The sequence below is a fragment of the Scyliorhinus canicula genome, chromosome 10 (assembly GCF_902713615.1).
Source record: "Scyliorhinus canicula chromosome 10, sScyCan1.1, whole genome shotgun sequence".
Classification (NCBI taxonomy): domain Eukaryota; kingdom Metazoa; phylum Chordata; class Chondrichthyes; order Carcharhiniformes; family Scyliorhinidae; genus Scyliorhinus; species Scyliorhinus canicula.
The window spans coordinates 47,854,981-47,869,341 of record NC_052155.1 but is presented as its reverse complement, the minus strand read 5'-3'; the positions used below and the strand labels follow the sequence as shown (position 1 = coordinate 47,869,341).

The window sequence follows — 14,361 nt, the reverse complement described above, 5'->3', positions numbered from 1 at the left end:
TCCTAAAAAGTGCAGTGACATGTGCAACTTTCCAATCCAGAGGGACTACTCCTGAATCTGGGGAACTCTGGAAGATTATAGTTAGGGCATCTACAATGTGCTCCCCTACTTCCTTTCACACTCTCGGATGGTCCTGGGAATTTGTCACTCTTCAGTTCTAGTAATTTCCTAGTTAGTGATACTGTACTTGCGTTAATTGTATTAAGTCCCTGCCCTCTATCGACTATTAATTTTTTGGGGACTTCTGGCAAGTTATCCGCCTTTTCTACTGTAAATACTGAGGCAAAGAAATTGTTCAACATGTCTGCCATTTCCCAATTAATCGATGACAATATCATCATTTTTAGCGGATCTACATTACTCTTGACCACCCCACTTTCCGTTTATATAACTTTGACATTTCTTCTTATTGATTTTGATGTTCCTTGCAAGTTCCCTTTCATAATCTCTTTTATTAACTTTGTGACCCTTTGCTGGTCCGTGTACCTATCCCTTTCAACCGGATCTGTGCTATGTCTTGCAATTTTGTGAGCCCTTTCTTTTAGTTTTATGATGTCCCTCACCTCTTTCGTTGTCCATGGCTGGGTTTTTTGTGAAGCGGAGCCTTTTCCTGGCAGGAAATATACTTGCTCTATATCTCATTAAAAGTTTCCTTAAATATTCTCCACTGATTTTCAGTCATTTGACCCATTAACAGATCTTCCCACAGATCTTCCCAGTTTAACGTGGACAATCTCTGTCTCATCCCATTAAAGTCAGCCTAACCCAAGTCTAAAATTCTAGTACCTGAAACGTGCTCTTCACTTTCAAATATTACACTGAATTCAATCAAGTTGTGATCACTATTTGATAAATGCCCAGGCACAGTTAGGCTACTAATGAAATTGGACTTATTACTCATAACTAAATCTAATATTGCCTGTCCCTCTTGTTGCAACTTGAACATATTGCTGCAGGAAACTATCCTGGACACATTCCAGAAATTCACTACCTTTCTGACAGGTGCCTCTCCCAATCTATGGGTGCGATTCCCCACTCCCACGCCGGGTGGGAGAATCATGGGAGGGCTGCTCTGGCACCCCCCGTGATTCTCCCACCTCCCCCCACCCCCCAAAATGGCGTGTCACGTTTTGCGACATTCCGCTTGGAGAATCGCGGGCCGCCATTTTTCACGGCGACCGGCGAATCTCCGACCCGGATGGACCGAGGCCTGCCGTTCCTGACCGGTCACGCCGGCAGCAACCACACCTGGTCGCTGCCGGCGTGAACATGGTGCCAGCAGCTGTTTTGTGGCTTGTGGGGGCGGAGAGGGTAGTGAGCACCACGACCGTGCTCGGGAGGGGACTGGCCCGCGATCGGTGCCCACCGATCGTCGGGCCGGCGTCTCAAAGGGACGCACTCTTTCCCCTCCGCCACCCCGCAAGATCAAACCGCCACATCTTGCGGGGCAGTGGAGGAGAAGATGGCAACCGCGCATGCGCGGGTTTGAGCCGTCAGCCGTCGTGACATCAGCCGCGCATGAGCGGGTTGGAGCCGCCCAACCTGCGCATGCGCGGCTGACGTCATTCGGCGCGCCGGCCGCATCATTCTCGGCGCGCTGGGCTTTGACGCCAGCGACAAGGCCCCGCGGCCGAGATTTACGTCACAGCCCTCCTAGCCCCCCGGGGGAGGAGAATGGGGGCAAGGAGCAGCCTTGCGGAGAATTCCGCCCTATGTGTTTGTTGAAATCCCCCATTAATACTACTCTGCCTTTGCTACACACTTGCCCAATTTCTGCCATTATACAATCTAGCACCTCAGAACTGCTACCACAAGGTCGATGCACAACACTCTTTACAGTTTTAGATCCTTTTTGTTCCTCAGTTCCACCCATATGATCTCCACTGGATGCTTTCCCCTCATTATAACCTCCCTCACCATTGAAGTTGTAGCCATCCAAGATCCACCTGCAAAGGACCATGGGAATTATGGCCAACCCAGGACTCAGACAGATACATAGCCTATGTGTATCTAAAACACAGGTAACCAGACCTGATCGAAACCCCCGTTCGTTTGCATTTTAATGGCCCATTTTCCCAGGACAGTAGAACTCCAATGAAGCAACCAGTACAGCCAGAGACTGATCAGCACCACTCCCTTTACTCAAAAAGCACAACTGCCAAGGTCAATGACCACTAAGGACCTACCCAGCTACCAAGGCACCCGCCCCTTTATTGGCCGAAATCGAAGAGAGTAATCAGAGCCCTGTCGAACTATTGGGTCCCAGGTTAAGGACCACTCCAGAGAGCACAAAATCCCAGAGGGATAAAAGAGAGCACAGCCATGTGTTCTGTCTCTTTTGGAACCAGCCTGTGCCAACCCAATTGTAGCAGGAACAGCCAGCCAAGTTCAAGACCAACGATCGCTACCTGACGAATGAGCCCAGCAGAGATAGAGCCACTTTCTTCAAACCAGCCAAGTGAAATCCAGATAAAGGCCTTATCCATTTGCACAGTGCCGGTCGCCCTGAAGTTAAGTATAGGTTATTGTAGCTGATAGGTGTAGTTTAACTCGTAGTAGATATTTCATAGATTATCATAGAGTTTACAGTGCAGGAGGCCACTCGGCCCATCGAGTCTGCACCAGCTCTTGGAAAGAGCACCCTACCCGAGGTCAACACCTCCACCCTATCCCCATAACCCAGTAACCCCACCCAACACTAAGGGCAATTTTGGACACTAAGGGCAATTTATCATGGCCAATCCACCTAACCTGCACATCTTTGGACTGTGGGAGGAAACCGGAGCACCCGGAGGAAACCCACGCACACACGGGGAGGATGTGCAGACTCCGCACAGACAGTTACCCAAGCCGGAATCGAACCCGGGACCCTGGAGCTGTGAAGCAGTTGTGCTATCCACAATGCTACCGTGCTGCCCTTTGTGTTGCATGTTGAGATAACTCTTGTGTATGTAAATAAACCATCTGTTGAACTAATTAACTGGTTATGTGGTCATTTGATCGATATAAGGGAAGGCTTGTGGTTCACTAAGATTAATTGAAATACCTACAGTATTGGTGACGCTGTTGGGACCGAAACAGAGCAACAAAGTGATAGCATTTCTAATCAGTAAGGCTACTGCACCCCTTCTGCCAAATTCTCTGTCCCTCCTGTGAACTTTATAACCAGGTGTATTTAGTTCCCAGTCCCGACCATCCTGCAGCCATGTCTCTGTAACGGCAACTACATCATAATCTTCAACTTGCATTTGCGCCTGGGCCAGTACAGTGGCGGTGGTTAGCACTGCTGCGTCACGGCACCGAGGACACGGGTTCGATCCCAGCCCTGGGTCACTGTCCTTGTCTGTGTGGGTTTCAAAACTGCCCCTTAATTGGAAAAACAGAATTGGGTACTCTAAATTTCTTTTTTAAAAACTTGCATTTGTGCATGCAGCTACCAGGGCAGGTCAAAGGCTAGGAATCCTAAGGCGAGCAGCTCACCTACTGACACCACCCCTCCCCACCCCTAATCCTGTCCACCGTCTACAAGGCAGAAGTCAGAAGTGTAATGGAACACTCTCCACTTGAGTACAACTCCAACAACACTCCGAAGCTCAACACCATCCAGGACAAAGCAGGCAGGGGAACCGGAGTTCAGGAGTGCAGGAGCCTCAGCCCTTGACCTTGTCCAACAGGTATGAGACTCTTGCTCCCTGTATGGATGAGGAAAAGGGCTCTGGACAGGATGAGCCAGCTGACCACGGTACCATGGTGCAGAAGGCCATTCAAGAGGGGGGAGTAAAAAGACAAGTAGTTGTTATAGGGGATTCTATAATTAGGGGGACAGATAGTATCCTATGCAAGCCGGATCGGGAGTCTCGCATGGTGTGTTGCCTGCCCGGTGCCAGGGTGCGGGACATCTCTGACCGGCTTGAAAGGATATTGGAGCGGGAGGGGGAGGATCCAGTTGTTGTGGTCCACGTTGGGACTAACAACATAGGTAAAGCTAGGGTGGAGGACCTGTTCGGGGACTATCAAGCACTAGGAAGAAAATTGAAATACAGGTCCTCAAGGGTCATAATCTCCGGATTACTGCCCGAGCCACGTGCCAATTAAGGGAAAAGAAAATTAGGGAAGTAAACACGTGGCTAAGGGATTGGTGTGGGGAAGAGGGATTCCACTTCATGGGACATTGGCATCAGTTTTGGAACCGGGGGGATCTGTACCGTTGGGACGGTCTCCACCTGAACCGATCTGGAACCAGTGTTCTAGCGAAGAGGATTAATAGGGTGGTCAGTAGGACTTTAAACTTCTGAGTTGGGGGGAAGGGAAAGTGAAAGCGACAGGGAGCATGGAGTTAAATGGCAAGATACGCAGGAGGATAACATGTAGGCAGGTGGATTTAAGCTTGAGGCAGACTAGGAATTCAACAAAAAGGAAGGATAACTTTGGACATCTTAGGACTTCCAATATCTGTAATGATAAGAAAGTTAGCATTAAGGCACTTTACCTGAATGCTCGTAGCATTTGTAACAAAGTAGACGAACTAATGGCACAGATCATCGTGAATGATTATGATGTGGTAGGCATCACAGAGACATGGCTGCAGGGGGTTCAGGACTGGCAGTTAAACATCCAAGGATATACAACCTATCGAAAAGACAGGGAGGTGGGCCGAGGGGGTGGGGTTGCCTTGTTAGTTAAGAACAAAATTAAATCTATGGCACTAAACGACATAGGGTCGGATGATGTGGAGTCTGTGTGGGTAGAATTGAGGAAACACAAAGGCAAAAAAACCATAATGGGAGTTATGTACAGACCTCCTAACAGTGGTCAGGACCAGGGGTGCAACATGTACCGGGAAATAGAAAAGGCATGTCAGAAAGGCAAGGTCACGGTGATCATGGGGGACTTCAATATGCAGGTGAATTGGGTAAATAACGTAGCCAGTGGATCCAAAGAAAAGGAATTCATGGAATGCTTATAAAATGGCTTTTTGGAACAGCTTGTCATGGAGCCCACAAGGGAGCAGGCTATTCTGGACCTAGTGCTATGTAATGAACCAGACTTTATAAAAGATCTTAAAGTAAGGGAACACTTAGGAAGCAGTGATCATAATATGGTTGAGTTCAGTCTGCAGTTTGAAAGAGAGAAGGTAAAATCGGATGTAATGGTGTTAACAGTTAAATAAAGATAATTACGAGGGCATGAGAGAGGAACTGGCGAAAATCGACTGGAAGCAGACCCTAGTGGGGAAGACAGCAGAGCAAAAATGGCAGGAGTTTGTATGCATAATTGAGGACACTGTACAGAGGTTCATCCCCAAGAAAAGAAAGATTATCCGGGGAGGGATTAGACAGCCATGGCTGACAAAGGAGGTCAGGAAATGTATCAAAGAAAAAGAGAGATCCTATAAAGTGGCCAAAAGCACTGGGAAATCAGAAGATTGGGAAGGCTACAAAAACAAACAGAGGTTAACAAAGAGACAAATAAGGAAGGAGAGGATCAAATATGAAGGCAGGCTAGCCAGTAATATAAGAAATGATAGTAAAAGTTTCTTTCAATACATAAGAAACAAACGACAGGCCAAAGTAGACATTGGGCCAATTCAAACTGATTCCGGAAGGCTAGTGATGGGAGACGAGGAAATGGCTGGAGAACGTAATAAGTACTTTGCGTCTGTCTTCACAGTGGAAGACATGAGTAATATCCCAAAAATTATAGAGGGTCAGGGGGCTGAGTTGAGTATGGTTGCCATTACAAAAGAGATGGTGCTAAAAAAGCTAAAAGGTCTTAAAATTGACAAATCTCCTGGCCCCGATGGGCTACACCCTAGAGTTCTGAGGGAGGTGGCTGAAGAAATAGCGGAAGCGTTGGTTGAGATCTTTCAAAAATCACTGGAGTCAGGGAAAGTCCCGGACGATTGGAAGATCGCTGTTGTAACCCCCTTGTTCAAGAAAGGATCAAGACAAAAGATGGAAAATTATAGGCCAATTAGCCTAACCTCGGTTGTTGGTAAAATTCTAGAATCGATCGTTAAGGATGAGATTTCTAAATTCTTGGAAGAGCAGGGTCGGATTAGAACAAGTCAACATGGATTTAGTAAGGGGAGGTCGTGCCTGACGAACCTGTTAGAATTCTTTGAGGAGGTGACAAGTAGGTTAGACCAGGGAAACCCAGTGGATGTGGTCTATCTGGATTTCCAAAAGGCCTTTGATAAGGTGCCACACAGGAGGCTGCTGAGTAAGGTGAGGGCCCATGGTGTTCGAGGTGAGCTACTGGCATGGGTTGAGGATTGGCTGTCTGACAGAAGGCAGAGAGTTGGGATAAAAGGTTCTTTTTCGGAATGGCAGCCGGTGACCAGCGGTGTCCCACAGGGTTCAGTGTTGGGGCTGCAGCTGTTCACCATATATATTAATGATCTGGATGAAGGGACTGGGGGCATTCTAGCAAAGTTTGCTGATGATACAAAGTTAGGTGGTCAGGCAGGTAGTGCTGAGGAAGTGGGGAGGCTGCAGAAGGATCTAGACAGTTTGGGAGAGTGGTGCAGGAAATGGCTGATGCAATTCAACGTGAGAAAATGTGAGGTCTTGCACTTTGGAAAAAAGAATCCAAGCATAGACTACTTTCTAAACGGTGAGAAAATTCATAAAGCCAAAGTACAAAGGGATCTGGGAGTGCTAGTCGAGGATTCCCTAAAGGTAAACATGCAGGTTGAATTTGTGATTAAGAAAGCGAATGCAATGTTGTCATTTATCTCAAGAGGGTTGGAATATAAAAGCAGCGATGTGCTACTGAGCCTTTATAAGGCTCTGGTTAGGACCCATTTGGAGTACTGTGTCCAGTTTTGGGCCCCACATCTCAGGAAGGACATACTGGCACTGGAGCGTGTCCAGCGGAGATTCACACGGATGATCCCTGGAATGGCGGGTCTAACATATGATGAACGGCTGAGGATCCTGGGATTGTATTCATTGGAGTTTAGAAGGTTAATGGGAGATCTAATAGAAACTTACAAGATAACACATGGCTTAGAAAGGGTGGACGCAAAGAAACTGTTTCCGTTAGGCGAGGAGACGAGGACCCGTGGGCACAGCCTTAGAATTAGAGGGGGTAAATTCAGAACAGAAATGCGGAGACATTTCTTCAGCCAGAGAGTGGTGGGCCTGTGGAATTCATTGCCGCGGAGTGCAGTGGAGGCCGGGACGCTAAATGGCTTCAAGGCAGAGATAGATAAATTCTTGATGTCGCGAGGAATTAAGGGCTACGGGGAGAATGCTGGTAGGTGGAGTTGAAATGCCCATCAGCCATGTTTGAATGGCGGAGTGGACTCGATGGGCCGAATGGCCTTACTTCCACTCCTATGTCTTATGGTCTTATGGTGTTCCTAGACCTCATGGACGACAGCAGTTCAAGAAGGCAACTCACAACCACCTTCTGAACGGCAACTAGGGATGGGCAACAAATGCTGGTTTAACCAGCGACACCCACATCCAATAAATGAATGTTTAAAAAGCTCATCTATATTATTCACAAATGAATTCACATTTTCTGTTCCATTGATCGCTATTTTAAAAATAAATTAAAAAATCAATCCTTGCTGGCTGACCTTGATCAGAACGACTCAATTGGCTCACTACACTGACAGACCCATTTCAGTTATATATTATTCTAGATAAGATATTCCCTCACTCACATCAAAGGTTTCAAATATATTTAATCAACAAAGCTAAACCAGGGTAATCTGATTACAAGTCAAAATAAATTAGAGTAACCAGTTAATTACCCTTTTATCTAATGTTTACAAGAGTCTGATACTAGTACCTGCTGGACTGGAAATTCAGAGACCAAGAGTCATGGAGCGGGATTCTCGAAGACCCTGCTGGGTCGAAAAATCGTCGGGGGGGGGGGGGCAGTGTGGATCGCGCCCCGCCGCCGGCTGCCGGGGGTTGGGCCAAGCGGCCGGCCGTTTTCGGCCGGTCCCGCCGTCGTCGATCAAACCAGGTCCTTGCCTGCGGGACCTGGCTCTACAGGCGTCCTGCAGAGTCCTCGTGGGGTGGGGGGGGGGGGGGGGGCAGAGTCCTCGGGGGGGGGGGGGGGGGGGGGGGGGGGGGGGAAGAGATCTGGCCGGTGCCCCCACAGTGGCCTGGCCACGATCGGGGCCCACCAATCCACGGGCAGGCCTGTGCCGTCAGGACATTCTTTCCCTCCGCGCAGCCGGTGTAACGGTCCGCCATGGCCGGCACGGAGAAGAACCCCCCTGCGCAAGCACTGGGATGACGCCAGCACATGCTAGCACTCCCACGCATGTGCCAACTCACGCTGGCCGGTGGAGGCCCTTCGGCGCCGGCTGGCGCGGCGACAACCCCGCCAGCGCCGGCCTAGCCCCTGAAGGTGCGGAGGATTCTGCATCATCTGGGCGTCCCGACGCCGGCAAGGTTCACGCCACCCCTCGCCGCCGGTACGTCCCGCCCCGCCGGGTAGGGGAGAATCCCGCCCATACTCTGGGGACCGGGATTCGAATCCCGCCATGGCAGATGGTGAAATCTGAATTCAATAAAATAATCTAGAATTAAAAGTCTAAAGGTGACCGTGTAACCATGGTCGATTGTCGTAAAACCCCATCTGGTTCACAAATGTCCTTTAGGGAAGGAAATCTGTCGCCCTTACCTGGTCTGGCCTACATGTGACTCCAAATCTACAGCAATGTCGCCGACTCTTAAATGCCCTCAGGGATGGGCAATAAATGCTGGCCCAGCCAGTGACGCCCACATCCCATGAACAAATAAAAATTAATTTGCAGTAAACCCTCCCTCCAAAGCAAAAAGAAACATTTATATAAGTAAATTTAAGGAACAAAGAACAATACAGCACAGGAACAGGCCCTTCGGCCCTCCAAGCCTGTACCGGTCATGATACCACAATTGGCCAAAACCCTCAGCATTTCCGAGTGAAAGAACAATACGTCAAAGAATATATAAGAATACATAAAAAACGTCACTGTTCTGGATGCCAATTTGTTGCTTTCTTTCAAATAATAGTTTTATTGTTACTTTTGCAGGGAACTGGAAAGCATCACTGCCAAGTTGTGCTCCCTTTAAAAAGAGTAGTCTTGACATTGTTGTCAGGATCTCACTACAGAGAACCACTGCATCCAAGAGAATCTGAAAGAAGTAGTATTTGAGACAGGTCATGCTAAGGTGACACACTTCAATCAGAATGAATAAGCTCATCGGAAAACTCGACGTTTCTCTTCGAGATGTTGATGGCACTTTTTTCACATTTTACTTTCAAATCTTTAAGGGGAGAAATAATTTGCCTCATACGGCATCTTTCGCATCCTCAGCACATCGCAAAATACTTCACGACCACAGAAGTGTTTTTGAAACACAGACACTCTTGTCATGAGAGCAATCGTATTGCAGAAGTGACATTTTCCCATTTCATTTCTGTAATGATAGGGCTCCAGGGCACCATCTTTATAAAGCAGTGTATAAATAAATGTGTATGTTTTGTTTTTTCAGGGGAGAGAAGTGCATCACAATGCAATCTTTTAGGTTACGCAATAATGTGGTCAATCCCATTTACGTAATGCCATTTGTTAAACTGCTGGGAAAAGGGTGGTCAAACAGCAGTTGATTATTGCAATATGCCTTTACCACAGTTGAAATGGCAAATCCGGCTGGTGTGGGTTAATTTCGAGTCACGTTCAGTCATTAACACTTCAGTACCAACTTCTCAAAGGTGTTCTAGATTTTTGAAATAACCAGATAAATGTAACAAAGTCAAACAAAAAAAAGGGAAAAACCTTAAATTTCAAGACAGAATACTGCTTGAAATTGTAAATAGAAGGTATACGCTGTGTATGTATCGAGTAGACCATTCAGGGAGGAGAGGCTGGAGAAAACTCGGATTGGTCTCTTTAGAGCAGAGAAGGCTTAATGGGTGTTCAAAATTATGAGGGTTTGTAATATGGTAACATACATAGAAACTTTCATAGAAAATAGAAGCAGGAAAAGGCCTTTCAGCCCTTCGAGCCTGTTCCGCACCATTCATTATCATAATTGATCATCAGATTCAATAACCAGCTCCCGCCTTCCTCTAAAATCCCTAGATCCTTTAGCCCCAAGAGTTATTATCCAATGCCTTCTTGAAATTACAAAAATGTTTTCGCCTCAACTACTTTTTGTGGTGGTGAATTCCACAGATTCACCACTCTCGGAGTGAAGAAATTTTTCCTCACCTCAGTCCTAAAAGATTTACCCCTTATCCTCAAACCGTCACCCCTAGTACTGGACTCCCCCACCATTAGGAACATTCTTTCTGAATCTACCCAGTCTAATCCTGTTAGAATTCTATAAGTTTCTATTAGATCCCCCCCCCTCCCTCACTCTTCTAAACTCCAATGATAAAGAGATAGATATAGGGAAACTGTTTCTATTGGCTGTAAGGTCAGTGTCCGGAGACACACATGCATTGTGACTGGCAGAAGAACGAAGGGGAAGTTGAGAAGTTTTTTTTAATGGTGCAGAGTGTTGTGAATGGTGGTGAAAGAGGCAGAAGTAATTTCCAAAAGATAATCGGACAGATAATTGAAAAGGAAAACATGCAGGGGTTATGGAGGTAGAGGTGGCAGAAGCGGACGAATCGTACAGCTCCTTCGAAAAACGAGCACAAACACAAGATAACTTAACGGCCCCCTTCTATGCTCTATGATTCATTGGCAATCGAAACAGAGTTAACAGCAGAAAATAGTGCAACACAAAAGAGGAAGATAATGGTTTTTTGCCTGCAGTCTGCTTGTTAGAAAAGGAGGAAACTGGTAAATTATGTAAAAGATCATCTCACTTATGCAATGAAATGGAGAAACATTGGAAAATATAAAAGAGGCTTGGAGGGGAGCCTCGCACAAAGAAAATAATTTGAGTTTATCTAGCACCGTTAACATAAGTGCTTTAACAGGAGCACACAAGATGAAAATGGAGAATGAGTGAAAGAAGGTGCCTTAGATTGATGACAAAAAGCTTATTCGATGGTCGATTTTAAAGTGTTGCATAAAAGAGGGAATCTTAAGGACAGGGTTTGGATAGCTAAAGGCATGGCCACCCATGGTCTGATAAAGGAGCGGGAAACGCAGAACAGACAAAGTTGGAGGAAAACAGAGGGTCTGTAGGGCTGAAGGAGGGTACACAAGGCCAAAAAAGAAGTTGTGCAAATGAAAGGGAATCAGAAATGAAAATAGTGACTGTTGGAAATGCGGGGCAAGTCCATTCACACCTCAACAGGAGGGGTGAAAAATCAACATCAAAAATATGGACAGAAAAGTTAGGCATCTTCTGTTGATGTCTGTAACTGTTTTCAAAGCCAAACACTACCTCAATAAAATTGTTTATTAAAAAAAAAGAAAAGTTAGGCATCCAAAAGATGTGCAGCTTAGGTGGGTTGGCCATGCTAAATTGCCCCTTAGTATCTAAAAAGGTTGGGTAGGATTACTGGGTTGTGGGGATGGGGTGAAGATGTGGGCTTGGGTGGGGTGATCTGTCCGGGGGGCGGTACGGACTCGATGGGCCAGGTGGTCTCCTTCTGCACTATGGATTCTGTGATTCTGTGAAAATATCAAAACCAAGTGCCTCAATTTAGCAAGCCCACTCGCACTTTTTCTTTTCTAATTTATAGAAAAAAGGGATGGAGTCTTGAGTAACTGAAATGAAACAGAGGTTGCACTGAGTCCTCGTAATCTGACAGCTTGAAATATTTGGAAAAGCAGCACTTTTGGAGTTATGTAAAGGATTTTCATGTAAATTTAAAATATGGTAAAAAAAAAACCCAGTTCTCTTCTCCCTGTATTGATGCCAATATCATTTAAAAGCGTAACACATTTTACAGTTGTTTGCCAAACAAGTCTATTCACAGCACTTTGCAGTATGGGTGTCCTGATTAATTTTGGAAAGAAAGGAAGATTACAGTCAGCAGAGAGCTTTTGAAGTGTAGGAAACACAACAAGCTAATTTGTGCACAGCAAGGGCCCAAAAACAATGCAACAATGACCAGATCATGTGAAATGATATTGGTAGAGGGATACATTAGGGGGCCTGAACACCAGGGGCAATGCCCCTGCTGCTCTTGAAAATAGTGCCAGATCTATTACGACAACCTGGGGCAGAATGTGCCCTCCAATTCATGTCTCACCAAAAAGGTGATACCTCCAACAGTACAGCACCACCTCAGAATTACACTTGAGGTGCCAGTCTAAATGTCATACTCAAGTTTCTGGAGTCTTGAACCCATTAACTACCGGCTCATTCAGAGACTAGAATGCCTCACTGAACCTAGTCTATTATGGTAGCCTGTCCTGCGTGATTGCACTCAAATTAATTTTTTTTCACTTTGAAGACCACACATGATTTGGAAACATAAATCTGCATGGAATCAGACTGTAACGGTGAGTAGGAGAAGTTCCTTAATCAAGGGAAACACCTCCCTGCCAAATTCAACTGGTTAATATAACAGGAGCTAAATATAATGGGTGCATACTTTTTTCCAGCACTGCGCACAGAACTGTGCACGGAGCATTTTTACCATTTCTTGAGACTGTTCCAGGCTCTTTTGCTACTGCTGGATGCATTCCAACATCTCACTGCAGCGCTGAATTATGTCCACAATGCAGCTTTGCATGTTTCATACAAAAAAGGTCAAATACAATTGCTGAACACACACCCTTATTTCAATGGATTGTGGGGAATGCTCCATGTATCGAGTGCCCGATTTATGTACAGGGGAAACGTGGGAAGCAGGAAATAAATCGGTATGGAAGGTGGCTAGTGATTCTCCTCCGACCCTTACTTTCCGTTGTAGTCATAACACTGGTTTGCAAATCTCAGCATTCTTCAGAGTTACATTGCAACAAGTTTTAATCACCACAGCTCAATTATTAATCACCACAGCTCAATTATTAAGAGAGAGAAAAAAAAACAAATTAAAAAAAACAGGAGGGCTGATTTAGCAGCATGCAATGCTTGCCAAGAACAGACTACAAGAGCAAGTGACAGACTCAGTGAGCCAGGGCAAAGATCTTAAACTCACAAAACAGCTCCAACTATATATTGGATTTAGTTTCTTACCCCTCAGAAGAACCAGACGAGATTAGCTCCTTTTAGAATAAATCTGTTAACTACTTTTCAAAAAACGTCTTTCCAGAATTATTTGCAGTACAAGCATTTTAAGAAGAAAGCCCAATTGTGTTACCTGGAGTTGTGTGACTTCTGAGTTGGCCTGTTTAAACCAGTGCTTCACATCAACCCTGTCAGACAGCAAAGCGAGGTTGTGAAACCAGAATTATTCATGTGTAGTGTAAACTACATCAGTAAGGAAGTACAGTTCAGTAATCAGGCTCCTCCTCTCCCATGTTGCTTTGCATGAATTCCTAGTAACCATAGTGATGACTGCTGCACCTTCCCAGAATCTGGAAACCTCCCTGGAATATGTTTTACCAATCAGGCCATTACAGAATTACCATTGCATCCTTTATATTGTTGGGTGCACATAATATGCACTGTACATGAACCAAATTAAAAGCGCACAGAACATACCAAACAAAGAGATACGTTGTCAGTGTTACTTTGTCAGTTTAGGTGTGGTCCTCACAGAAACACACCACAAATAATTTTTAAATCAAATTACAAAAGAAATCTGCACGGATAGAAGTTCCTTTTGCCTAATGTGGAGTATATACACACTGTCCACATAAGACACACAGGAGCCTGATGTCAAAAGGCAATTGTGCGCCAATGACCTGCTTCTATATATTACGGATCCAGTCTCCCCTATGGATGAAATAATGAAGCTACTCAGAAACTGTGACTCCTTTCAGGTACAAACTGAACCTGGAAAAGAGTAAATATTTTTCAGGTAACCCCCGGAAAGGGGAGGAAATCTGGGGGTATTACCTTTTCATCTTGCCACAGGTAACTTTCATTATCTGGGTATCCGGGTGACTCAGAATTGGCCATCGCTCCATAGATTGGATGACGCTATTCCCGTGAGCAGGGTGAGGTCCGACTTGCAGAAGTGGGATAACCTCCCTCAGTCCTTGGTGGGCAGGATCCAGACTATAAAAATGAATATCCTCCCAAGGTGTTTATTTATTTTTTAGTGTCTCCCTATTTTTCTCCCCAAATCTTTTTTTGTTATCATTAAAAAGGTAGTACCCTCTTTTATTTGAGCAGGGAAGATCCCAAGAATCTGCAGGGCATTCCTTCAGAGGGACCGACAGTTGTAGGGGGGGGGGGGGGGGGGGGGGGGTCTAGCATCACCTAATTTGCTCTTTTATAACCAACATTGAGAAGGTGTTGGAGTGGATTCGGGAGTGGAGCCCCATATGGG

General features: G+C 45.8%; 1 protein-coding gene across 2 annotated transcripts in view; it reads right to left on the bottom strand.

Annotated features, from left to right (window-relative positions):
* Positions 1 to 13,354, bottom strand: part of LOC119972335 (ALS2 C-terminal-like protein) — a 137,037-nt gene extending 123,683 nt beyond the window's left edge. For both annotated transcript variants that reach the window (XM_038808864.1, XM_038808865.1), the window contains exon 1: positions 13,225 to 13,354. The gene's annotated coding sequence lies outside the window, so the exon portion shown is untranslated. The remainder of the gene's footprint in view (positions 1 to 13,224) is intronic.
* Positions 13,355 to 14,361: the final 1,007 nt, after the last annotated feature.